This window comes from Talpa occidentalis, unplaced genomic scaffold (assembly GCF_014898055.3).
Source record: "Talpa occidentalis isolate TD23 unplaced genomic scaffold, MPIMG_talOcc4v2.1 talOcc4.4, whole genome shotgun sequence".
Taxonomy (NCBI): Eukaryota; Metazoa; Chordata; class Mammalia; order Eulipotyphla; family Talpidae; genus Talpa; species Talpa occidentalis.
In genome coordinates, this window is record NW_023604295.1 from 56,707,188 (window position 1) to 56,733,416 (window position 26,229).

Below are 26,229 nucleotides of genomic sequence, written 5' to 3' on the forward strand. Positions count from 1 at the left end.
GTAACTGAGAGACAAATCAGTATAGTGTTCTCTTACATATTAATGTAAGAGAATAATTTATTACTCTGGAGTAGGGAATTCTACATAGGACATCACACTAATCTTGAAGAAAAGATTAATAAATGCATTATATTAATGTTTAAAATATCTTAATAAAAATGCCATTTTTAATGTAAAAACAAGCTTTTTTACTGAAATAAAGCAATTTAAATATATATCGCTAGTAGACTCCATAACTAAGCTTAAAAAAAGTATAAATCAACAAGACAACTCAGTATAAAAGTAGGCAAAGATTTGAATAAAAAGTTCAAAAAAGAGAATCTCCAAATGGACTGAACAAAATATATTAAAAGGACCTTAACCTCATTGGTAATGAGGGAAAAGCAAGTTATATCCCATTTTACACTTATCAGAATGGTTAAAGTTTATTTAATTTTTAATTCCAGTTGTGTTTGAGGTGACATTGATTTACAACAATACATGTTTTATCAGTATAGGTCACACCTCTACAAATGTATGTCATTACGCCACAATCACCATCAAAGCAAGAGTAATCCTTTACTATAGTCCATTGGGTCCTCTCCACCCATGACTCCTACTCCCATATTTCCCTATTGGTAGCCTCAGTGTTGGCTTGCTTTTGTCTGTTCCTTTCCTTTGTTTCTTTATATCCCATGTCTGAGTGAAATTATCTGCTGTTTGTCTAGCCAACCCAAACCAAAACAAATCCTAAAAATCTGACTGTAAAATTAAGGCTTTCATAGGGGAGGGGTAGTGTGGATAGCAAAGTTTGGAGGTGGCCTAAAGGACTATGGTAGAGACTATGGGTGACTTGGTGATGGATGTGGGTGGTAACATACATCTAAGGAGGTGCGATCCTATGTCTGTCAGTCATATATAGTGTTGTGACCCAGTGTTACTGCAATAAAAGTAAAATAAAATGTTAGTAGTAAATATTTTGTGTTTACTAATTCAATTGCAAAATTTAGTTGACTAATAAAATGAAAATTAAAATGGGAGATATAGTTAAATAAAGCAACTCTGGTCTTGTCATTTTAATGCAATTATCTATTTATATCCTTTGGCATTTGAAAAATTGGATTGCTTATTCTAAATTTTTAAGATGCTTCATATATTTTGGCATTAGTAGCTTATACCACACAAATATTTTTCTGAATTTTTCCTTTGTCTTGCAACTTTGCTTAAGGGTTTTTTTTTTTTGTAAAGAAGTTTTAATTTTAATTGGAAAAAAAAAAAACATATTGTCTGAGTCCCTTCTGGATCTGAATCCACAGAGGAAGTCCTACAATTATTGTTCATATACTAAGCAGCCCAAGAGATTCTTATGTTGGAGCTTAAAAGGGACACATGATTTATGATTGAACCTTCAGATTAGGACATTAAGGACTTCAGTGAACAACTATCCGTCTCTATACAAAATAAGGATAATAGAAAAAAATGATCATATACAGACAAAAATCAAATTTCAAAATTTCATTTTATAACTTTTACATTAATTCAGCAATAATTAATGTGTAGTCTGCTATACATTGAGAGCCTGAATTTGTGGTAAGTGACTTTTTAGAATATTTTGCAGTTTTTAAAAGATGAAATCAGATATATTTACTAATTTAGTTTTCACAAACCCATGCAATATTTGTTACTATGGTCAATCTCAGTTTCTAAAGAAGTCACAGGGAGTTCACAGAGATTAAGTGACTTCATCTAGTATCTCTTGCAAAGTTAAATCTCATGTAATTTTAGAATAATTTATGTTGAAATTGCTTTTCTACTTCTGAATGCTGGGAGCTAAGATTCTGAATGCTGCATCTTTTCTATCAAACTCCTTTTCATGGAGTGACCTACAGAAAGCAACCTCTTAAAATGAAAACCTTCATTTTCAAAAGAAACAGCCCCACCATGATTTTTCCTTTTATAGCAGGATTGTTTTGATCTGCTATTTTTATAATGGAAACTGGGGGTGATGGTATTTTACTCAGAGATCTCTAAGAAATTATTTTTTTTCTCCTGTCAGGTAAACACTCCTTTTTACTTGATTATTTCATTTCTAAGGCCAAAAGTGCATTCAGATTCTCCAGAAGGCTAAAGATGGCAGCATGTGAATCATAGAATTTAGCTTTATCTTTATTAGCTATTCTGTCAACTAGTACCAAATTTCATTAGTAGGGCAAAAATAGGATTGAGTGCAGCAAAGAAAAACAATAAGCGCAATAGCAAATATCGATGGTATGAGTGAATCATGGAAGATAAAAGAAAAATGGCTAAAAAGTGAAAAAGGATAAAAGCTTATCTTCAGCAGTAATTAGGATATTCTTACATTGCTATTGAAATGTTTATGGATTTGTACATATATATGATGTTAAATACCATATACTTTTACATAGATATGATAGTATAAAGTATTTTGCATTATATATGCTATATATGCATATAGTATTATAAAATTATGTAATATATAGTAAAATAATATGCTGTGTAATATTATCTGATATCTTATATAGATAGGCACATACCTATTAAAAGGAGGAGGAAGCATGCAGGGAACTTACAAAGTTGGTTACCTCCGGAAGGAGCTTAGAATTAAGTTGGTGATCGTCACTTATAATATAATGCTTTGATTTTGCACAAGGAGAAAGCGCATTATGTGTATTTGAAATGATTTTAATCAACTTTTATGTTATTAAAAAACTGAAACGAGCAGTTCACAGAAATGTGTTTTACTAAATTCTAAACTCTATATGTTAGTATCTTGAACCAGCACATTTGGTAACAGACAATGACAGTAGTATAGTCTGGAGATTTCCTAAAGAGATTTGATTTCCTATAGAGAAATACAGCTGTGACAGTCATATGTCATCACCTTATACAGAAAACACCAGACCGCACCATGGCCAGGGATGGTGGTGAAGTGTAACTATCTTGTACTTCTACACATCAGTGCCTCACCTATTTGGTAATAGCTATTAACACCAGAGAACATACATTTGTTCAAGGATTAGCCCAAAAGAATAAAATTACTTTTCTCACAAGAGAAAGTCACCACAGAATGGTTTACTTTGACAAAAGATGTAATCAGAATCACTTCAACTGATAATTTTATTGACATTATCTCTATACACACAATTAGCTCAGTTTTTCTTGCAGAAAAAATAATTTTACTGGCCAAGTTGCTTTTTATACTTGTAACCTTTATGTTTTAAAACCCAGAACTTTACTAGAATCCACAATTTAAGATAAAAAGCATTGACTAAATTTAGTTTTACTTTTACTTTTAAGTATTCAGTAAATTTGAAAAGTTTTAATCTGAATTAACTATTCAACTTTTGTCATCATTATGCTGATTCCTTTATAGTGTTTTCATATGGTCTACCTTGTAATCATTTTCTAAAATAAAGTGTTGTGGCAACTACCATAGAACATCTGTTATCAACCATGTTAAAAGGTGAAAATAGGGCCTCCCTGGTGGCGCAGCGGTTGAGCACTGGGTTGGGAAGCTGCCCGCAGCCTCTGCAGCGCCGGTTCGGTTCCCGGCTGCTCCCCGGCTACTGGAGGAGGGTCCCACATGGCGCGCAGACCTCTCCTGCCGCCCGCTGCTCCCCTCAGCAGTGTACTTCGGTCCTTCTGCCTGCTCTGCTCCCCACTCTGGCTCTGGTGAATTCTCTTACCCTCCCGCGCTTCTGACTGTACCCAGTGCTTGTATAAATAAATAAATCTTAAAAAAAAAAAAAGGTGAAAATAAATACACCTTTGGGCAAGATAGGCAATAACAGTGTTAAGAAAATAGAATAAGATGATTGTTTCTCTTGGAAAAAGAGACACTAGATCCTATGTTTGCTGTTAGACTAGAATGGAATGAAAATAACTAGATACATAATATAGTGTCTTAAAAAGAATAACATAAATTTTTAGAAAAAAATATTTGTACAGAATTTTAAGAGTGAATCAGTTACTGAATAATTCCATGAAAGAGAATGAGTAGAATTTTTTGACCAAATTTTTGAAATAATTTTTCCCTACTTTATACTAACACCTGCCAGAAGCTAATATTTCTTTTTCCCCTGTTACATTTTCAAATATTTCTCTCATCATTTTTCTAATAGTAAGTAGATCAGACTTGTTTTGAAAACAGAAAGCAAAAACAGATAATGATATTCTTAATATTTTTTTAAAGCCAGAATTACTCTAATTTTCTTTGGAATTTTGTGTTCCAAGTTTCTTTGATGTACATTTCATATAACTGAGAATATAGTGAATATTTGTATCTTTTCTTAATACCATTTCACAGGCAGTTGTGCACCATATTAAAAACATTTTTGTAAAATCTTTGTCAGGATTGTATTTAGTAATTTTCTAAAGTTGAATATTTGTGGCCAATGCTTTATTGGTTATAAACAGTATGATAATAAATGTCATTGGCATAAATTTTTATCTTCAAATTTTAATTCCCTAAATCAGACCTTTAAAAGTAGAATTACTTGGTCAAAGGTTTTAGATGCTTACCAAGCACCTAATATCTGGTTGGTTTTCATATACATGATATCAAGTTAGACCTATGAGGTGTGGCTGGGAGTACCCTCTTCAAGGTACCAGTGCCAAAACTGGATAGTCCGGTTATTTTTATCATACTAATTTTATGAGTTAAAATTGGATACTGTTGATTTAATTTACATGTAAATGATTATCAGTGATGTTAAATATTAGTCAAATGTTTATTTTATATATATTGTATTTCTTCAATTATCTCTTCCTTTTTCATTTGCAGGAGGGTCCTTGATGATTTTTATTTATTAATTTCCTCCCTTCCCCTCCTTCCCTCCTCCTATTCCCTCTTTCCCCCCCGTCTTTATTCATACAAGAACTGGAGTGTTGGATTCACCAGAGACAGAGTGGGGAGCAGAACAGGCAGATCTACTGAAATACACTTTTGAGGGGAGCAGCAGGTGAGACAGGAGAGGTCTGCTGCGCCATGTGGGTTAGCTCCCTGACCAGATCTAACTCAGGCCACAGTGTTGATAATGCTGAGACTTAACCTCTAGGCCACCAGGGAGGTCCCTGCATTAGTTCTTTACAAAGGAATAATAATAATAACCTGTATTTCTATTATATACAAATTTTATGTTGTGATTTAATCTCCATATTTTTGTATACATATTGTTTAAAATTTGGTGATTGGCCTTTACATTCTTTGGGAGTAATCAACTCACTCCATAATTTCTTCATTTTTAAATGTTGATCCTTTCCTTGTGACTTTAATCAATTTTTATGGCTACATCACAGAAACATATTACATGGTTCTTTCCCATGAAGTAAATGATTTTTCTTAATTTTGATTTAGTACCCAAAATTACTTTCTGTATATACTGTCTGGCTAGATACAGTGGATGACTAATGTTTAGGTCCATTAATTATGTAATGGTGCAGACTAGTACCTTTTGCCATCTGTTTCATTTTTTAAAGTAAATAAAATGTTTTGGATAACGTTTTCAAAAATAGGCTCATCTAATACTTATGGGTAAACAGCAATATGCAAACATATAAAGTTATTGCAGTCAGTTATTTGATTTTTATTTCCAAATTTTTAAATTAAAATATTTGTAGATTATAGTAAGATCTTAGGTCCTTTAAGTGTACAGTTATGTGTGAGGAGTAGCATGTGACTTTCTAAAGACCAAAGGTAAGTAATACATGTTAATAGATTTTATCTACATTCAGTATTCATGTATAACTATTTTCAGAAATTAGACATTTAAAACATATTCTGTTGACAAATGAGTGCCTTTAAACTTATACTCCAACCCTGGTCTCCAAAATATATGAACCATTCCAGAAGAAAGTGTCTTAAATATAATTATTCAAACTTTGAAAGCAACTGAGTAGAAATTTGTCAGTATTCAAGTTATGAAGTGTTGGTGATTAGTTTTGGATGAAAGGAGCATTATAGACTGAACTCTTAAGGTCAATAAATGTCTAAAAACACATTTAGAGTAATTATCTTTTTGCCTAGTATGCCCCTGTCACTTTAAGTGGAGATGTCAGCTTAACACACCTGAGGTCTTGCTTGAGCTGCATGCTTATTTTATTTAAAGGTTCCTGGAACTTCCACATAGAGCTATATGAAAAGAATTTATAAAAGAAGAAGGAAGCCATCACCTGTATTTCTAAAGCTTCAACTTCTAAAAGTGGAAAATTTCAGATACCGTGATAAATGAGTGAGAACAGGACTTTAAGCATTTCAATGCATCAGGCTATATAATAATTTGGAAGACAGCTCTGTTAGAGTTAAAAGACTATACATTAATTGACTATAATTATATATTAGTATAATTTATAATTTTAATTTATAATTATAATTAATGTAATTTTATAATAATATGATTTTGTATATTCTCTAATGTTAATATATAAAAAAGATTATAAATAATTGGAGAAGTTATTTAAACTCTCACTGCTCTACTATATTTATCACATAGGGATATCTGATATAGGAGCCCTCAATCTTCTTTTTAGCATTAAAATCAGAAAAAAGTTTACCTATTGAATAATGATTCTTAAGATACAAGACTTGAGATATCATTATACCTTAAATTTTGGAGGCATGTAAGCATGGTGTCTTAGTTTTCTTTTAATAGTGAGTATGACAGATTGCATTTTCCAAAGGGTTACAATGCATTCTCACATTCCACCTACACTTCTTTTAATATGTTATAGGCATTTCTCCCAATAAGGCTTGGGACAAAGTGAGAATTTTCTATATTACCTTTTCTTGAATTTGGGCATGTCTACAACTAAGGTAGAAGTCACGCTATGTGACTGTACAAAGCTAGTCCATAAAAGGCAAAACAGCTTGTTCTTTGAACTGCTGTGAGTACATGAGGTCACGTGGAGGGCACTGGAGAGGACATATGTAGGCAATCTGACTGATAACCCAAGCTTGGTTCCAGCTAATAGCCAGCATCAACCTTAGGACACCAGAGTGACCGGATCTTCATTTGTTTTCAGCCTCCAGCTTTCAAGTCACCTTTAGCCTTGAACCTTCCCTGCTAAGACTCCTGGCATTTGTGGAGCAGAGGCAAGCCACATCCTCCATGCCATGATCTTGAGGTATTTTAGGCTCTCCAGGCCCTCCTTGTCTTCTCTTCTTAATTGTTCTGTGTCCCCAGCGTCTTAAAAATATACAATTGGAATTTTTTATTCTGTCACTCTCTTTGGAACCAGATCCTTTAACTTCATAATTGGCAAATAATTGTAGACATTTACTCTTTGTTAAACATAGATTCAGTCTAGGCTTTGAGTCTAATATCTGTAATACCCTAAGAATATTTATATACAAACCAAACATTTGGACAATTGATCCATTTGCTATATCCATTTCTGCCTCCTACTTTGACAAATATTCTTTTAATGTTATTTAGAAGGTCAAGTTCAAATTTGAATTATTAGACTTCTCTATCCACACCTGTAAAAAAACTATGCTTGACCCTGCTGCAGGTTACGGTTATTCAAAACAGTTGTGATATACCTTTAGGAGGACAGACTCTGGGAAGTGTTTGTTTGGGTCCTGAAAGAAAGTTGACATAGTAGGATTCTACCTACAAAGAGAATGGTCCAAAAGTGGGATCATGGGATCTGGTTGGACCTAGCTGCAGGACTCCACAGACATCTTCCCTGATGTGTAAGGAGGTACTAGGGAAGGCAAGAATATTATCTTCTTTCTCTGGTGCAGTGTGGTACCCATTACCCAAAAGACCATATCTTAATTATATTAATGGTAGTGAGGATGAGCTCCTTTTCTTCATCATCTTCCATAAGTGGAAATTTAGCTAATCGTACCTTTAATAAGTCTGGAGGTGAGTGGGTGACCTGAGGAAGTAGTGTTGACTGGATAAGTGTCTCCAATAGTATTTTTGGGTGACAGTTAAGGATAGCCTCATAGTCTACTTATCTTTCCTTCAACCGTGTGTCCACCAAGGAGTATGGAGTCATTGAGGTAAGTTGGATTTCCTTAGCTTGTTGATGAGACTTGCTGGATGGCCAAAACATTAAGTTTTCAGTATAGGACTTAGTGGAAGAGAGTCAGTTCCTTACTAATTCTTGAAACTGTTCAGGGAAGTCATCTAAGGAGGAGCAAAGACAGAATAGATAGTCTTTACAGATATGAAGGATAGTTCTAGATGTTTACATCTGAACTACATAAAATTGCATCCACAGGCATGTAGTGTACCAATAATAAATTGCCTTGACAAGCAGTTGTTTATTATAAATTTTGCAACTTTTATTCATATGCCTTCAGTTTCATTAAATTAAACATTAAGATAGGAATCCACAGCTGAAGATGAATATTCCAGTATGAGTCTTATGGATGTAAAATAAATTTAGTGTTTTTACATACCTATTAGCATATTTTAAGACCTGCCTCAGGAAAGTGCTTGCCTGGCAGTGAGCTGAGCTCCCTGTAACTTTTGGTTTTTAGATCATTTTATAGAGCATGTCAGAGTGAAGGTTGGAATTACTCAAAAGACCTTGTGTGCAGAGAGAAACTGATTTTGAAAGCTTTCTGGTGGCTCAGGATTTTCTAATGGCACACTTTTGGATGCCCTGGGATGCAGGAAATTATGTCAGTGTCAGTGGAGGCCAAGTTGGGAGCAGTAACAAGATCAGTAAGAATATCTTTCCCTGCCAGGGAGTTACTAGTGTTGTGCTGTGGGAGGAAGGAAACACCAGTCCCTCCTCAACAGTAACAGTAGCCTCCACCCTGGGTGTAAGTGAAGGCTGAGCAGTGAACCTAGACATCTAGCTCCATCTGGTCATAAGAAGTCAGTGACTCTTCTTCACCCGCTTGACTGGTTTCAGAGAAAGCCAGATAAAGCAAGAGTGTTAAATAAAATAAAGCATCTTATAATATCTACATTGTCCAGATATCAATAAAAAATCAGTCATTTTACCAGGAACGAAGATCTCAAACTGAAAGAAAAACCAATCAATAAATGCAACAGCAAACAAAGGTGGTGGAATTACCTGCAAAAAAAGTTTAAAACACTCATCTTGGAAATGATTCAATGAGTAGTTTCTAGCATGCTAAAAAAAGTCTCATCAGAGAAAGGAAACCATCCCATAAAAGAAATGGAAAATATATAGAAGAACCAAACAGAAATTTAAAAATACAGTAACTGAAATAAATGTACTCAATATAAGAACAGTGGAGGGGCCTCCTTGGTGGTGCAAGGGGTTAAGACACAGCACTATGAAGCTACCTGCATCCACTACAGCACAAGTTCAATCCCTGGCCAGGGAGGAGGCCCACATGACATAGCAGACCTCTCCTGACTCACCCGCTGCTTTCCTCGGCAGTGTATTTCAGTCAATCCGCCTGTCCTGTTCCCCACTCTGTCTCTGGTGAATTCTCTCACCCCCCATACCTCTGGCCTGTACCCCAGTACTTGTATGTATAAATAAATAAATAAATAAATATTTTTTTAAAAAAGAGTAGAGTAGAGGAAAGAATTAGTGAACTTGAAGTTAGGATGATAGAAATTATCATCTGCGAAGATATTGAGAAATATATTGAAAAAAACTAACTTTGCTAGATGTTGTCCTTGGGGAAAACTGCAAATGTACATAGGCTCTTTTGATATTATTTTATTTCCTATAATTCATAGAATAAAATCCACAGTCCTTTTGTTGTTCTTAAAGTCCTAAAACAGGTCCTGCTTATCTCTTCACTTCTTCTCCTCACCCTTCCTCTAATAGAGAGTTGACCGCAGGGCTGTTGTGTCTGCCTAACACACACTTCTCCCTGTTTTCTTTGTTTTTTTTCCCCCCTGTTTTCTTCCTGGTCTCCTTCCTCACTTAATTCAAGCCTATGCTTCAAGGTCAGCTCCTCAGAGATGCCTCATCTATCACAAAATTTAGAGAAGAATCTTCTATTAAAGATATTGAGGTTCTCTTTAATATGAAACAATATTTCTTTTCTCTGTTCCTTTGTTGTGTTTGCCTCCTCATTGGTTTTCTTTGGATTTGTGTGAGTGTGTGTGGTGTATACTTATACATAGTCATATATATCATTGGTATGGTTGGGCATTTACCCATGGTAGTATCTACAAGATATAACTGGTATTCTGTGGTATAAATTTCACCTGCTTTATTCAACAATTTTATTTATCCTATTGAAGAATAGATTCCTCCCCACCCCAAATTTTGCCTGTTGTTTAAAACAATAATTAGCTAAACATCTTTGTACTTGTCTCCTTAGACATATCTGTGATAACAAGCCTATAATTGCATTTAATTTTCTTTTTTTTTTTTTCTTTCCAGGTTTTGATTATTTTGTTAGGGTAAATAGAAAATTTCCTCATCTACTCCCTGTTCCCCCTTTTGAAAGAAAAAAACACATTGAAGTACTAAGGGATAAAAGACAACTAACTCTGATATACAGAGAAATAGAGAAAGTGATAGAACAAACTACCAAAATATTAAGAGTTGGGGAATCTGAGTGAAAAATGTCCATAGTATTTTAAGGTTGAAATTATTTCAAATTAAAATGTACGAATAAAATTCTAAAAATTCATGATTAAATTCTTAACATTGAGACTTGCTATAGCTGCAAATCTTTTTGATAGATTAACTCTTAAATTTCAGACTAGAACAAGATTTTGTAAACCAAAAATAAACAAAATAAATTGGATATACTGATTAACTTACTTTCAATAATACTTTAGTTTCTCTGAAAAAATAAAAGCATGCAGTAAGTCACAGAGATTTCATTTACAGTAAATCAATGTTACCTTAGTAAAAACAAATATATAAAACAAGCTTATTTAAAAATAATAAAATAATAACAAATTTAAGCGAAGATGTGAAAAATCTCTACAATGAAACCTATAACACATTCTTAACAAAAATTGAATGAAATATACACACAAATAAATAAAAGATTGCTACTATTTCTCTAGTTTGCTTCACACCTCTTTTTTAACTCCAGAGGACAAAATTACAACAATAAAGGAGTCAGCACAGCTCCCTTCAAACTCATAGACAATTTCTATCCCGTGGACTGTACCCAAATAAATCCCATATGCCGTTGTGGCTATCATATATATACATTTGCATAAAATATACACACCATCACTTCACATCCCCAAATTTTAAATTAATGTCAGTATGCTGAACCCATCACTTTGCAACTTGTACAACTCACTAAGAAAAATTAGTCTCCAAAATATAAAAATCCCTTTAGCATTTAATTTTCTACATATTTCAATGACTTTTAATATGGGTCTTAATTTTAAGATACATGTTTTTTTTTGGCTATTTTTTATTGTTCTAATTTCTCTAATATGATTAGTTAAGTCATGTAAAATGTCAGTTAATTTGAAATGAGATTTTTCTCTATAGCCTGATACAAAATAATTTTTGTGTAAATGTGCTAAAAAAAGAATGCTAGCTTTTATGCAATTTCTCTCTTTCTCTCTCTCTCTCTCTCTCTCTCTCTCTCTCTCTCATGTGTGTATGTGTGTGTTTGTGTGTATTAGATGAAATAAATATGGCATCCAGATTCTCTGTGCTAATTTCCTTTTTTTAATCTTTTAATTCCTAACAAATATGTTATATTCTCTTACTGTGAGTGATGGGTATATTCATTTCTCTTTGGGATTATTAATTCTTTCTTATTATTGGATTGTTGGTTTATCAGTATCTTTACCTACTTCAAATTGTCTCTTTTGCAGCTTTTGCTTTGAATTCTCTTTTGTGCTATTGCCAAGTCAGCTTTATTTTGCTAGCATTTGCCTTTATTATTTTCAACTTTTTTCTGTCCTTTTTATACGAGTCATGTAATTTTAAAATAGAATATGGTTAGATATTTAGTTGGTTACATCAAATTTGAAAATATCCTCTAAAAGATGAGCTGAACAAATTTATGTTTGCTATGCCCACTGAAACTCTGCTACCTGGCTTTCTGTTTTTTTCTATAACGTTACCTCGCTCTGTTTAAATTCCTAGATTTTGTTAGATACAACAAATTTACATTTTTTTTAATTTATCATTTGTGTACTTTCTACATGAAAATATACTTTCATGTCTATTCTTCTTATGTTTCCTTTGTTTAGCAGGAATATTCAAATATACTTTTAAACAAAGGAGATATAATGTATACACACAATGGAATACTACTGTCATAAAAATGTGATGAAATCTCTCATTTGCAACATGGATGGAACTTGAGGGCATCATGCTAAGTGAAACAAATCAGAAGGACAAATACTGCATGATTTCACTCATTGTTGAATATAGTAAAAAATCAAATGGACATTAGCCTCTGAAAACAGAATGATGCTTACCCAAAGGGAAGGGTTAGGCATCACGTCAATCACCGGGTCAATTTCTTGGTGGTGGAGGGTCACTGGACATTTGGTGGTGGGTGTGATGTGACAGATACTCTTGCTGAGGTGTGAAACTGTATATCTGGAACCTATACATGATTGTTAACTGTAATCTCAATTTAATAAAGAAATAGAACTATCTCTGAAAAAAAAAAATCATTAAGGAGCTAAATACTCTAAAAGCAAACAAAGAAATCTTTTCATTGTTTAATTTCCACTTCTGTGCTCTACTCTCATCTCAGGTACAGAGCTCTTCCTTCACACGTACATGTTAAACGTTTTGACAATCAGTACTTAATGAAATATTTTAATATTGAATAATTAGCTTGGATTCTAATATTTCTTCCTGGCTTTGTTTTTCTGTTTTTCTACATTCTGTGATAGCTTACCCAATCATTCTTTTACAAAATATCTCTCATGGGCAATCATTTTGAGTCCTTAGAAATCTAAAATGCCTTCATATTAGCCCCTCCTTTGAATAATAGCTTGTCTTTTTCCCCCGTCTTCAGACTTTTAGGTTGTGAGCTTATGTGGAAGCTGGTGTCTGGGCACAGGTGCTGTTCTGAGACCCACAGGTCAGCAGCCAGGAGATCGGGCTCACCTCTCTGATGTGCTCCCAGGGTGGAAGCACAAGTTGCCTCCTTTTCCCCTTCTCTTCATAGGGGTCTGTGGGTCGAGGTTGTGTCTCTCTGCATGGGCAGTGGATGCTTACAGAGCTGTCTTTCCTGACTGACTGATCATTGACTAGAGGAAAAACATCAGTGTTGCTACAGGGCGCATCTATGCTTTTCTCTCATCTATGCTTTCCCCTAGAACATGGCGGGACTCAGTACCCATAAGATGCTCTTCTGTTTTTGCTATAGTGAATATGCAATTGAGCTTCATACTCTCTCAGCTCATCATCTTTAATACAAGTCTTTCAAAATGAACACTTGATGATAGGCGTATGTCTTATTTCCTTTCAGGGTGCTGTAACAAAACTTCCACACACTGGCTTATAGACTGGCTTATAAACAACAAACATCTATCACAGCTCTGAAGGTTGGGAAATAAAAGATCGTGGGCACCAGCAGATTCAGTGTCTGGTGATAACTTGTTTCCTAGATTGTATTTTTGCTATAACCTCACAAGATTAAAGGGTGCGGGAATCTCTGTGGGGCTATGATAAGGGCACTAATGAGGACTTTGCCCTCATGACCTAATCACACCCCTCACCAAGGGCCCTGAGTCCACCATTCAGTCATAGCGAGGTGTTCAGAGGGTGTAAATTCTAATGGGGCTTAGCCATCTTTAGATGCATCATTTATTCTCTTTGTACCTTATGCTTCCCATGTTTATCTTTTTATCAGACTATTAATAATTTTTGGTACCTCTGGGCACTATGTTCATCTTGATACAGAATCCTACTACCATCTCCTCTTGTAAATTTGGAAGATTGGTGAAGAGAAAGAATCTATACAAAGGTGGAATTTATGGAAATTATGAGGAGGATAATGGGGAATATAATTACAACTGGTGTAAAGTAATTGGAAACTTATTTTGCTTATTTGTTTATTCATTCATTTAGTAAGCATTTAGTAAGGATCCGCTATTGCCAAAGATAGTTGTAGGTGCTAGCAATAAATTAATGACATAAACAGAGGAGATGAGGGGCCTCCCTGGTGGCGCAAGGGGTTAAGACACAACCTATGAAGCTATCCGCAGCCACTGTAGCACAAGTTCGATCCCTGGCCAGGGAGCTACCCACATGGTGCAGCAGACTTCTCCTGTCTTGCCCACTGCTCCCCTCAGCAGTGTGTTTCAGTCAGTTTGCCTGTTCGGTTCCCCACTCTGTTTCTGGTGAATCCTCTTACCTCCCACACCTCTGGCCTGTACCCCAGTTCTTGCATGCATAAATAGAATAAATCTTTATAAAAAACCACACACAAAAAAAGAGGAGGGCCTCCCCTGGTGGTACAGGCAGTTGAGCGCCATGCTGTGAAGCTGTCCGCAGTCTCTGCAGCGCTGGTTCAATCCCGGCTGGCCGGCGAGGGTCCCACCTGGCACAGCAGACCTCTCCTGTGGCACCTGTTTCTCCCCTCAGCAGTGTATTTTGTCAGTCTGCCTGTTCTGTTCCCCGCTCTGTCTCTGGTGAATCCTCTAACACTTCCAAGCATCTGGCCTGTACCCTGGTTCTTGTGTAAATAAATAAATAAATCTTTAAAAAAAAAAAAAAAGAGGAGATGAATATGGCCCTAGAGTTAGTATTTTCTTGGTAAAGACAGAGTAATTTGTGTCCAATATTCTAGTAGTGATATCTTGTCAATTCATACAACTGTACTTTCTGAATTCAGGTTTTAGGTTTACTTTGATACTTTGATTTTGTTATGGCTATGTAGTGCAGGGAATCCATGAGTTGCTGAGAAATAATGCTTATCAATGATAATTAAACTAATCTTTCATAAATAGGTCAAATGATCTATTAAATATATAGGTCTGTGGGGCTGAGCACAGCACTATGAAGCAGTGTGCAGTCTCTGCAGCTCGAGTTTGATCCCCGGCCGGCCAGGGAACAACCCACATGGTGCAGCAGACCTCTCCTGTCTCGCCCACTGCTCCCCTCAGCAGTGTATTTCAGTAGATCTGCCTGTTCTATTCCCTACTCTGTCTCTGGTGAATCCTCTCACCCCCCAATCCCACACCTCTGGCTTGTACTCCAGCTCTTGTATGCATAAATAAATAAATCTTTTAAAAAAAGAGAATATACGAGACCCAAAAATTGACATTAAAAAAAATATATAGGTCTGATTGCATAACTTTTATTGTTCATTACCTATCAAAGTCCTCTCTTTGTTGTTAGGGTAAAAGTAAAATCTTTGGCATGGCTTCCAAAGCTGGCATTAGCTTCTGCCTGCTTTTCTGCTGCCCATGTCATGCTGTTCCTCCTTACATCTGGCTATACCCTTTTTGTCTTTCTCTGAGTTCTTAAATGTTTAATACCCAACCTGCTCTGGGGCCTAGAAGGTAAGCAAGAATAGTTTTCTTTCTCCCTCTCCTGATTTCCACTGAATTCTGCCCATCCTTCAAAATTGGCTCATAAATCCATTCTCTGAGTCATGCTCTGAGGCCCCACTTAGTGAAATCTATTAAAACTGGTTTAACGTTCTGTTCTATTTTGCAATGTTTATAACATTTGAAATGAGTAATTAGTTCCTATTGTTTGTTTCTACAGATTGGCTGTAAATCCCATGAATCAGGGACAATGCCTGTCAGAGCACTGTTTCTATTTTTAGACTTTAGCATAGATGCTCAGAAAATATTTTTTGACTAATCAATTCAACTTTCTGCATCTCTGGTGTATGTAAAACACTTGTCTGTGCATTACAGTAGTGTATTAAAACCTCTGTACACCAGGGTGGACTTACGTAATGTTTTCCCTTGAATGGGAAAACAAGAAAAGTCTAACTTCAGAAAAATGATGAAATGTACATTAGGGTATGCTCTTGGATGAGAGATGAAATGAGTTTTGAGGAAAAGTTCTTTTGTATTTCTTGAGTTTTCTGATATTGACTTGCTTAAATTGAACTACAGTATAAACTCAGGGTCCCCTGATGAAATGATCACTCAGCTTTTGTTCCTTTCATTTTGTTTTACTTTCAAAAAGCCCTCTGGACATCTATCAAAACTACAAAGTGGAAATTGGTTAGCTTCATTTAACACCATAACTTGCTGCAAAGGCCTCACATCAAGGCACTTGCCATTTTACATTCTTTCTTATTTTAATAGTTTTCCCAACTTCAAAAACTTAGGGCTCTAGATAGCTAAAGGCTCTCATAGCAAATCCCTCAACATTCAATTCTATGAAGATGTTAAAGCCCAGTGTTCTAATGGCCATAGGAACTTGGCCATTCTTTATTCCAGTCTGGTGAAATCACACTGATGAAATCAGAATGGCCTTTGGCCACATGCTCTGGCTCTCTGGTGCTTTAGCGAGGGTAGAACTCCTTTCCTTTGTCTGACTGTCATGTGCGCCCCTGATCTCTAGTTGTAACTGTAAATTTCAAAGGCAATAAAAGTTCTCTGGTATCCACTCAAATTTTATCAAAACAGGACTGGAAATTGAAAAATAACTTCCTCATTGGAGACAATGTTACCACAAGTGATTGTTGCTCTGAGGTACTTGCATTTTGTTCATGAATATGGAAACCTGTGGGTGGAGCTTGTGGTTTTCCTGTCTAGTTAATGATGGTATAAACCAAATGCATGCGGTATTTTTGTAGATTTTGTAAAAGCGGTATTTTTGTAGATTTTGTAACAAAATACACACAATTTGATACATGCCACACATGTATCAAAATCTATTCCTGTTGTTTTTTGATGATGTCACCTTCTTTTTTTATATTTGAAGGATTTTCTTCTAAAAACAAGCTTGTTTCATTGAATAGTTAATCCAGAAATGCAGCATTAGATAAGAGTATCTCCTATACTCAGTTACAAATACTTGCTTTCAAATTATAGACTAATATTGTTCTTTCAATTAGACTTGTTTTAGTTCCTGTAGGGAATGCATTATCTGCTCAATATTTAACATTCAATTTTTAACAAATATGCTCTGTATAGTCTAGCTTAATTGAGTTTTGAAGTAATTTGCGTATTATCAGCTAGGTCAGAAACCTCTTGATTTCCAATGCTGGCTTGGGGAATTGGTGTCAGGAACTATTCAATGACCTAAGGGAGCTAGAAAAAGAGGGTAGTAATTATATTTACACTGTAAGATCTATATGCTCTTTATTTATTAAACTGACCTCTAACTCTAGTCAGAAAATAAATATTTAAGTCCTCTGTGATATCCTGCAGATGGTAAATCTTCCTGTCAGTGTTCTTTTGGCTGAATTAGCATTGCAGTATAGTTTATTTTCAGTTTTGTGATTATGGCATTTGGAGCATTGTATAATTTAATTGTCAAAACTTGACCATTTCTTTAATTTGTTATTGGGCAGTTCATCAGGCGATTTTATAAAGTATTATCATGAAAGGAGTTATAGTTCTACATGAACTCTCCTGAAGCTGAATTACATTCAGGTGTATAAATTTTGTGTATTTTTAAGCATATAAAACATATAAAGGAATGCATCATTGCATAGGGAGCTCCTTGTATAATAACAGAACTTAAAATGGAAAAACAGAAGTGACTACCTACCAACTGCCCTCCACCAAACTCTATGACAGGAATGTAGAGGCATGATTTTTATTCCTTATAACCTTAAAACATACTTGTGATATTGAAAGTCTCCATTTCACATGTGAGACACTAAGGCACAAATTTGTTACTTCCCCAAGCTATAGGCATAAGAACCTAAAATTCAAGTTCCTGGGTCATTCTCTAGTAACAACGGCACCTTTCCTTATATCATTTGGCCTTACATTTTATGACATTTTTTACTGTGTCAGAGTTTGCCTCTTCCCTAATCAAAGATGTTTAGGTTTATTGTCTCATGTAGCCCAAATGTGAACCATTTTTTGATATCAAGTTATTGAATTTTGCTGCTTGGAATCATATTAAGAAATTTGTTAATAGTCAAAAGTGCTTTTACCATTAACTCACTGAGGTCTGCTGGGTCCTACTTTGGTGCAGGCTGCTTCCAAAACAGACCCTGGAACTCTCCTAAGGTTTTCAGGGGCCTACGAGGACCCTCCCTGGAGTTTGCTGGTGTCTGCCAGTGCCGCTGCTAAAAGGCCACTTGCCAATTCCACTCTGTTGCTTGTGGGCCCACCCAGCCTCTAGGTGTTCCCTAACCCATTCAGGCTACCCACTGGATCTGTTTCATTGCTCTATGGTGCCTCCTTCTACACCCATTGTAACAGGGTGGTCCCCAGGAAAAGGAAGTTCCAGATTCTCTGTCCCAATCAAAGGAGGGTGGAGCTGAGCTGACAAGGGGGGGGGGGGAGGCGGTGTGGGGAGAGAAGAGGTGGGCGGAAGCTGGAGAAGGGACTGAGAAGAAAGGAAGCAGGATGGAAAGCCAGACTTGTCTGGTTATTTCTGATCCTTTTCTGTGGGTCCCCACTGGAAGGTGCTTTAGACTTGTGGCAGGCTTTGTGGCCTTGCTCTGGGCCAATTCCATTTGGGTGGACTTTTATCCATGAGGGGACGGGTAACTTTGGGTGCTTGATTTACAAACTATATTCTTTTTCTTTTCTGTATTGTTTGCTAATTATATTAAAGTTCCTTTCTATTAAAGTCTTTTATATTTTGGTTCATGCAGTGGATGGCAGATCCTATTTAGAACAGGCAGATTTGGGGGTTCTAAGGTACCCCCTTCCTGTCCTGTAACAGCAGTGTCTGCTGAAATCATCTATTTCTCCTTCAGGTTACTGGCTCTGTTCTGCTCCAATCTAGCTGTGAGTATGTGGAAGAGGTGAGCCTGGTGCTTCACTCTGCCACCACCTTGCTGTTCTTCTAATTTTTTCTAAATTTCAAGGATGAAAGTGAGAAATCATCTGGGATTAGTAATCTATTTTTTCAATCTTAAAACCCACAATTTTCCCTTTTATTTATCTTTTAATGGTGTGAAGGAAATGCAGAGGGAAGATTTTTGCAAGGATTGGTCTGAATTGTCTGAAAGGCTAAGACTTGCTTGTCAAGTACATTTGCATTGTTAATGACCATTTCAATTTGCCTTGTTCACTTGATAGTTTTTCTCTGATGTGAAATTAACTTCAATTAAAGCCTTTTGTGGCTATGTTCATTCTTGGATTTTTCCTCTAATTGGTCTCTGTGCATTTATTTTGCATTAGCACCAATTTACTTGTGCCTGTGGCTGCAGTTAGAACTAAGCTGAACTTTTGAATTTTAGGTATGAGTTTTTTCCTGGATAGTTTAGAAATCCATTCTATTATTAAGTTAGTGAAGTAAAACCCTGTAAAAATTCATCATATGATAGTTATAACTGACATGGTTCCTTTCTTACAGCTGAAAGGACTAGGGAAACTCAGCCTCTGAGATGTCGATTATATACAATTCCTTATTTTTTCTCAACAAAAATGAAAGTTTCCTGGGTGAGAGAAAATGCACTACAGTATTGTGCAAACCTCTACTATTGATTGTAGTTAGAATTTGTAAAGTATTGACTATATCAAGTTAAGATCTTATGTACAATGAATACTCATAATTTTATGTTTGAATGAAAGGGAAGGAGAAAGTGGATCACTGAAGGTTGTTGAAGCTGCCAGTTAGTGACACTGCTATTATTTCCTGTAAGGGCAAGTAAGACGTTAGGGATCCTGATGATGGAATTTACAGGTTTTGAAGTAGTTCCAAATAAAGTAATTATATGCAACTGATACCATAATTTCAGGTTTTCAGGCCTAGTCTCCCAGCCAGGAACAGATCCAGGGCTGTCCTGGATCTGTGGGGGCAGGGCTGAGTCCCAGGCACTGGACCACGGTGGGTGGGTTGCTGTCTCATGAAGCTGCATCACGTACGTTGCTATGCTCAGGCAAGCAAGTAGAAAGAGGCAGATTTGCTTAGAGAAAGAAAAAGATTATTGAGGAGAAAAGGGACAGAAATAAAGTGGGACTCCTAGGCCAGTGGAACTAGGCCAGGGAGGGGCAAGGAAGCCGAAGTGGAGTGGTACCTCAGGGAATATAGACCTTCTTTCCCTGACTATTCTAAAGCTCCATCAGTCTCTTTGAGATTGGTTAGTTCTCAGTGGTCTTACTCACTGCCTCAATGTGTCTGTACCCAGAACTAGGTCTCTGTGGCCCAGCCCTTATATCTTAGCAGTCTTTCCTTTATTATCCTTGTTCCGGAAAGTCCTGTTGCCCCTAGCCCTGGGATGTGTGATAAGTCCCTTTTGGAATTTGTTGCCCTTATTTTGGAGGCTTCCTTAACTCTCCTGAAGTCCCTGCACTATCCCTAAAGCTGCCTAATTATCCCTCACTTGCCTTAGGACTCACTTGCCTTATCCCTCACTTGGAAGACAATATGAAACCAGATTACATAGAAGCTCAGGAGAGCAATGCCCTCAGGAATGGAGGGGAATCTAAGTGGCATCTTTAGGAAGAGGTGAACCTTCCGTGGAAAGTGTTTGTTTTAGGCAGTAGATAGACCCTAATGAGGCTGGGAAGCCCCATGGTGCTGGGCATTAACTCAGGCTGAGACCAAGTAACCTAGTATAAAGCAGAAAGTAGCATTTTCTCCACTGGAGATTCAGGCAGTTCAGACACCCACACTTTGATAGGGTGACTACCCTTGTCTCTAAGAGGAAAGTTCTCTCTGATGCATAGATATGTATTTTAGATGAAAAAGCTTTCACCTCTAATAAACCCTCTATGCTAACAACCCCTCATGCTATAGCGTCCATTATGACACAGAAAGAAGTCACAGGCAGGAGGAGATCAGGAGTTCAGGAGATGGAGTGACCTCATGGAAAGAATACGGGAAGGGCCCCAGTGTCTTAATTACACTGGGTTAAGAATGCTTAAATGGCAGGGGCCTCCCTTGTGGAGCAAGGGGTTAAGCACCTCACTATGAAGCAGTCTGTAGCCTCTGCAGCACAAGTTCGATCCCCGGCCAGCCAGAGAGCAACCCACATGGCGAAGAAGACCTCTCCTGTTTCGCCCGCTGCTCCCCTCAGCAGTGTATTTCAGACCATCTGCCTGATCTGCTCCCCACTCTGTCTCTGGTGAATCCTCTCATCCCCGCATCTCTGGCCTGTACCCCAGCTCTTTGTATGTATAAATAAATACATAAAAAATAATGCTTAAATGGCACCTCCACCCTTTTCTGGGAGAGCAGGGTACAGATCCTGACCCTGAATTTAACTCCCTTATCTTCACTGCATAGGCTTTAATAAAAGCTTGCTTGGTGCCTGCAGGACTAGCATCACCATTATTTCAATTTCTGAGAGCTCAAGAACACAGCTAACAATCTGTCTTCAGCTCTTAAAATATGTTGTAGGCCCTCAAAACATGCAGACAATTATGATAATTTTTGGAACTATATGTGAAGGTTCTCAAAACATCACCCTAAGCTTTTCAGAGCTGGCCTCTCCAAGATTCTCAGAGTTGGTCTCCTCAAGTTGCCATTCTCTGGCAGGCAGATTGTTTCAAGTTGAGAATAGTGAAGTTTCCTGGAGGGAAAAGCATGCGCCTTCTCCTAATTGAAGAACAAAACCCTGATGCCTTTTACCACCTAGAATAATGAAGGTTGGAGGTTATCAACTAGGTATAGGATTATCTGTAGAAATGTCTATTCTATCTGAGGGACACTTCAGAGGAAACACGAAGCCATCTCCTCACTTTGTGACATCCCCCGTCTCTCTCCTTGGTGGCCCTGCCCTCTATTTCATTTCTTCGTTTAGGATTTAAACTCTACTCTTTCTCACTGAAAGTGGGTTCTGTGTAATCACTGTAGAGCTCATGTGCAAAAATGATTGTCCATCTTTTTACTTGTGCCATTCTATCTGATACCTTTTTGATTACTTGACCAGCTCAAGAAAAACCCAGAGAGGTGGGGGGCATATTTCTTTGTGCCCTAATATGTGTATAACATTGGAATGAGGGTGAGCAACACTGGATAAGACATTCTTAATTTGTTGGCCTAGACAACTCCCTTCATCATGTCTATTTCAATTTCTATCATTTATGTTTCCTCTGTTCTTATGCTTTATCATAGGTGGGAAATGTATCATAGACTTTTACAATTTGTTGACCTCTAATATTTCTTGAAGTCCCATTTAAGTAAAATTAGATATAAAGGGAAGGAAAAAGATGAATTTTCTCAGTTGGAAGGAAACTTAATCTATACTCAAGTTTTACAGGGAAAGTCTGTGTTCTGGATTCTTTAAGGGATTTACCATGGAGAAAGTGAAGTGAGTGACAGCCACATTAGACACTGCCTTGTAAACTACAATCCCATGCCCAGCACTGCATTTTTAGAAATACTTCATTGTAATCATTATAGAAGTCCCTGTGGTATGTTTAAAAACATGAATTAATTCAGAAGATAGTTATTGAATAATTTCTATGTTTTACACACTGTTCTCAATACATATAATAAAGATTTCTGCCTTCCTGGTGTTAACATCCTAGTGAGAAGAGACAGATAATGAGAAAATAAGCACAAACGTACAGATTGTGGTGAGTGCTATGGAAAATAATAAAGCAGGAAAGGGACAAATTGAAGTAATATTTTAATAAAATCTGAGCAAAGTGAGTAGGAGTCTTTTAAATCTCTGGGGAAGATTATTCTAGAGGGAACAACAAACAATTCCTTAAGAAAGTATGTTCTTGATAAGTTGTAGAAATTGCAGGAGGTCAGTCAGGGTGAATAAGGAGAATGAAAGGGGATGAAGTCTGAGCTAGCACAGAGCTATCTAACGTGAGTCTTTTTAGGCCATTTAAAGAATTCTTTTGATTGGATGTGATATTGTTTTGAGTGATGTGTCACTTAGGTTAGTCTATTTGATCAAATACTAATTTAGGAATTGTGAATGTATTTTGTAGATGTAGTTCTCATCTATAGTCAGTTGATTTTAAGGGAAATTACCTTGGATAATTTGATGGACTTCATCCAGTCAAATTAAAGCCCTGAAGAGCAAAACCTGAAGTTTCTAGAGAAGAATAAATTCAGTCTCATGACTGCAACATCAACTCCTCCCTGAGTTTACAACCTACTTGCTAGACTACCCATTTATTTCAGATTCACCAGCTCCCACTATCACATGAACCATTTCCTTAAAATAAATATCTGCCATCAGTTGGTTTTGTTATATTTGTTCAGTTTCTCTGGAGAAACTTATCTGATATAAGTGAAATGGGAAAATATGCTAAGATTTGACCAGAGAACAATTAAGAGCTTGCTTAGGCTGAGAACAAGCAATAGAGTTTCACGAGCAGGTAGAGTGACTAGTTGAATCTATTCTCTCAGGGAGAGAAGATGGTAGCTTTACATTGGGATTGTGGGCGGTAGAAATGAAGGTGGTAAGAAGTGACAGATTTTGAATATATTTTGAGGGTTTACTGATAGATTGATGGGAAGTATGAGAGAAAGAAGAATCAAAGTTTTCCAATTTTTTTTTGGCTACAAGTAGAAAAATGAGGTTGACATGGATTGATTTGGGGAAGATTTAGGGAAGATCAATTTTCATGAAAAGAGACGATCTGGATTCAGTTTACAGGTGGGAAATTTGAGATCCTCATTAGACATTCATGTGTAGGTGGGGAGTAAGCAGTTGAACATAACAGTTTGGAGTTTTTTGGAAGAGCTCTGAATAGGAGGTATAATTTGGGGGTGTGTGGGGCTCAGAATATATTCTGTATTTATAGCCTTAAAACTAGATTAGAGATTTTAAAAAGTGTGTTTACATAGGAAAGGGTCTGATAACCTGGGGCTTGAGCTCTGGTAATCCAATATTAAAAATATGGAATATGAGGAGAAAATGATAAAGAGATTTAGATAAGGTAGCTAGTATATTGGGAGGAAAGTTAAAAAAAAGGGTGTCCTACAAAACAAGTGAAAAAGGTGTTTGAGAATGTCTCAACTATGATAAATTCTGTCTATAGTTCAAGATAAGGACTTAATTTGATTATTTGATTTAATAATGCTGACCTTCACCAGAGCCATTTTGATGTTGTAGGGACAAAAATCTGCATGGAGAGTAAAGGAGGAAGCATGAGCATATTCATTTTTTTGGGAGTTTTCCCATGGAAAAGAGAGTTTGCTGGATGGGAGTATGGAGGTCAAGAATACTGTTTAAAAATGCACTATTTCTATGTGTTTCTATGCTCATGTGAGTGATTTAGTAGAGAGGTACCTTGATTACAGGAGATGAGAGTTGTGGAATTCTATCCTTGAGGAAATGATGGAGGTGCATAGCTAATGCCTCAGTGAGCGGAAGGTCTGGCTATGGAGGAACTAGGGCAGTTCACATGAGGGTTCAATGCCAGCAAGTTGGTAATGATGGAAAAGGCAGCATGTGAAAGATCTATTCAATAGCCTTGTGCTTCTAAATGAAAGGAAATAAGACCACCAGCTGAGGGTGAGCACACCTGAGGAGCTGTTAAGATTTGAGGGAAAAAAAAGATGGATGTAATCCATTTAGAAGTGGAGGCTAAAAAATTTGATTTGTGATAGCTGGAAGGGTAGTATGGGCTTTTGCCAGAAGCACACAGAGTTCTGTCTTTCCTGTTGATGATGGATGTGGAAAACTGTTAATTTCCTTTAAATTGACCTATTTTTCCTGATGATCAGTAAGAAAGTGGCCATTGAAGCCAGAATTAGAATAGATTCTTTTGAATAGGATTAAAGGAGAATTTTTCTTAGGTTTCCTATACCTATAAAAATTGTGTTTATTTTTAAAATGTCACCTAAACTTCATGGTCATAAATTTAAAGCTAAGACAATACAAATAAGCCATTGGGATATGTTCTAGTTCCCTAACCAGAAGTTGGGTGTGGAGATGTTGGTAGAAAATCAGTGTCAGGATATCACAAGACGTTAAGTCTCATTTAGGCTTAGAGTTGTGAAAATGCCATTTGATGGAATTATGTCTAAAACTTTATTTCTGGCAACAGCTTGTATTTTAGACTTGGGATTTTAGACTCCATATATAAACAAAGAGTTAGAAAGTTTAGGATTCCAGTGATGTAGATATTCTTGAAAATGAGAATTATCAAACAAAGGCAACTGCTTTTGAAGATGATGCTTTAGTATGTTGTCAGATTCCCCTCCTCTAAAACACTCAATTCTCTTGTGTTTTTTTGTTTTTTTTTTTTACAAAAAAAGAACAACTTCTGATTCCTTTTGATACTTGTGATAATGGAAGCTGACAAATTTTCCTTAGAATTTACATCTATTTTAATTCTGAATAAAGTTGTTAAAGCAAACAGACCTATGAATTCAGACAGATCAAGCTAAGAAAATAGGTTTACTATTTAAAATTTTAATGACACTAAGAAAACCAAAAAAGTATCTTTTGAACCATTTCCTCATGAATATGTGTGATCTTTTATCTGATGGTGAGTTCTGAACAGTAGGTATAAACTCCTCAGAACCTTCGGGTAGTACTAATTGCTCTAAAAAATCGTTGTCTTTATCAGTTGAATACAAAAATTTTCCGGGATTTTTCTTGCCCAAACAATGTTTTGGGAGATGTGAGGTAATAGCTACAGTTGGTTTTCATTTATACTTCTTTTTTGAGCTTAAACATCTATTCCAATTTACTATTTATTAGTTGATTTTCCTTGTCTGTCAGCTGCCTGTTCATATCTGTTGACATTTTACTTTGGGTTTCTATTCTTTTACTTTATTGATTTCCAGTAGTCCTTCACATATTCTGGCAAATAAAAGTGGTAAGTGATATTACATGCTTACTCAATACCTGTACTCTTCTTGTCATTAGAAAATTCTGATTTTTATCTGACAACCACTGGCTGAAAATATTACATTTCCCAATCACATTGTAGTGGCAGGCAGACATCTAGTTCAAAAGAGAAAAAAAAAAACAAAAACAAATCCTCTGAAGCTGAAAGCAATCTGCTTTCTGTCTTTTGCATTTCATATTCTTCATGAGGCCTATGATGTTACAACTGTCTTGAAATCTTAAGACATCAGCCTGAGGTTATATGTACTAACACCAGTGTAGTTGTAGGAAACATTCATTTATCATTATCACCAGACATGTGAATACCAACATTTTATGTATGTTTCAATAAACTAAACTGTGAGTAAAGGCCTTGGAAATAGGCTGTTTATTTAAGATGAGATCCTAGGAATGAGAGATGATGGAGGAGATTATTGAGACAATGAAGGAGGAAAAATAACATTAAGGCACATTAATAACGTGACTCC

The 26,229-nt window shown here is 36.3% G+C and overlaps 1 long non-coding RNA gene across 1 annotated transcript in view; it reads left to right on the top strand.

Moving 5' to 3' along the window:
* Positions 1 to 4,932: 4,932 nt before the first annotated feature.
* The window catches only part of LOC129146743 (uncharacterized), a 242,695-nt gene continuing 221,398 nt past the window's right edge, over positions 4,933 to 26,229 (top strand). The window contains exons 1-2 of the long non-coding RNA XR_008553885.1: positions 4,933 to 4,961; positions 7,021 to 7,122. This is a non-coding gene — a long non-coding RNA (uncharacterized LOC129146743). The remainder of the gene's footprint in view (positions 4,962 to 7,020; positions 7,123 to 26,229) is intronic.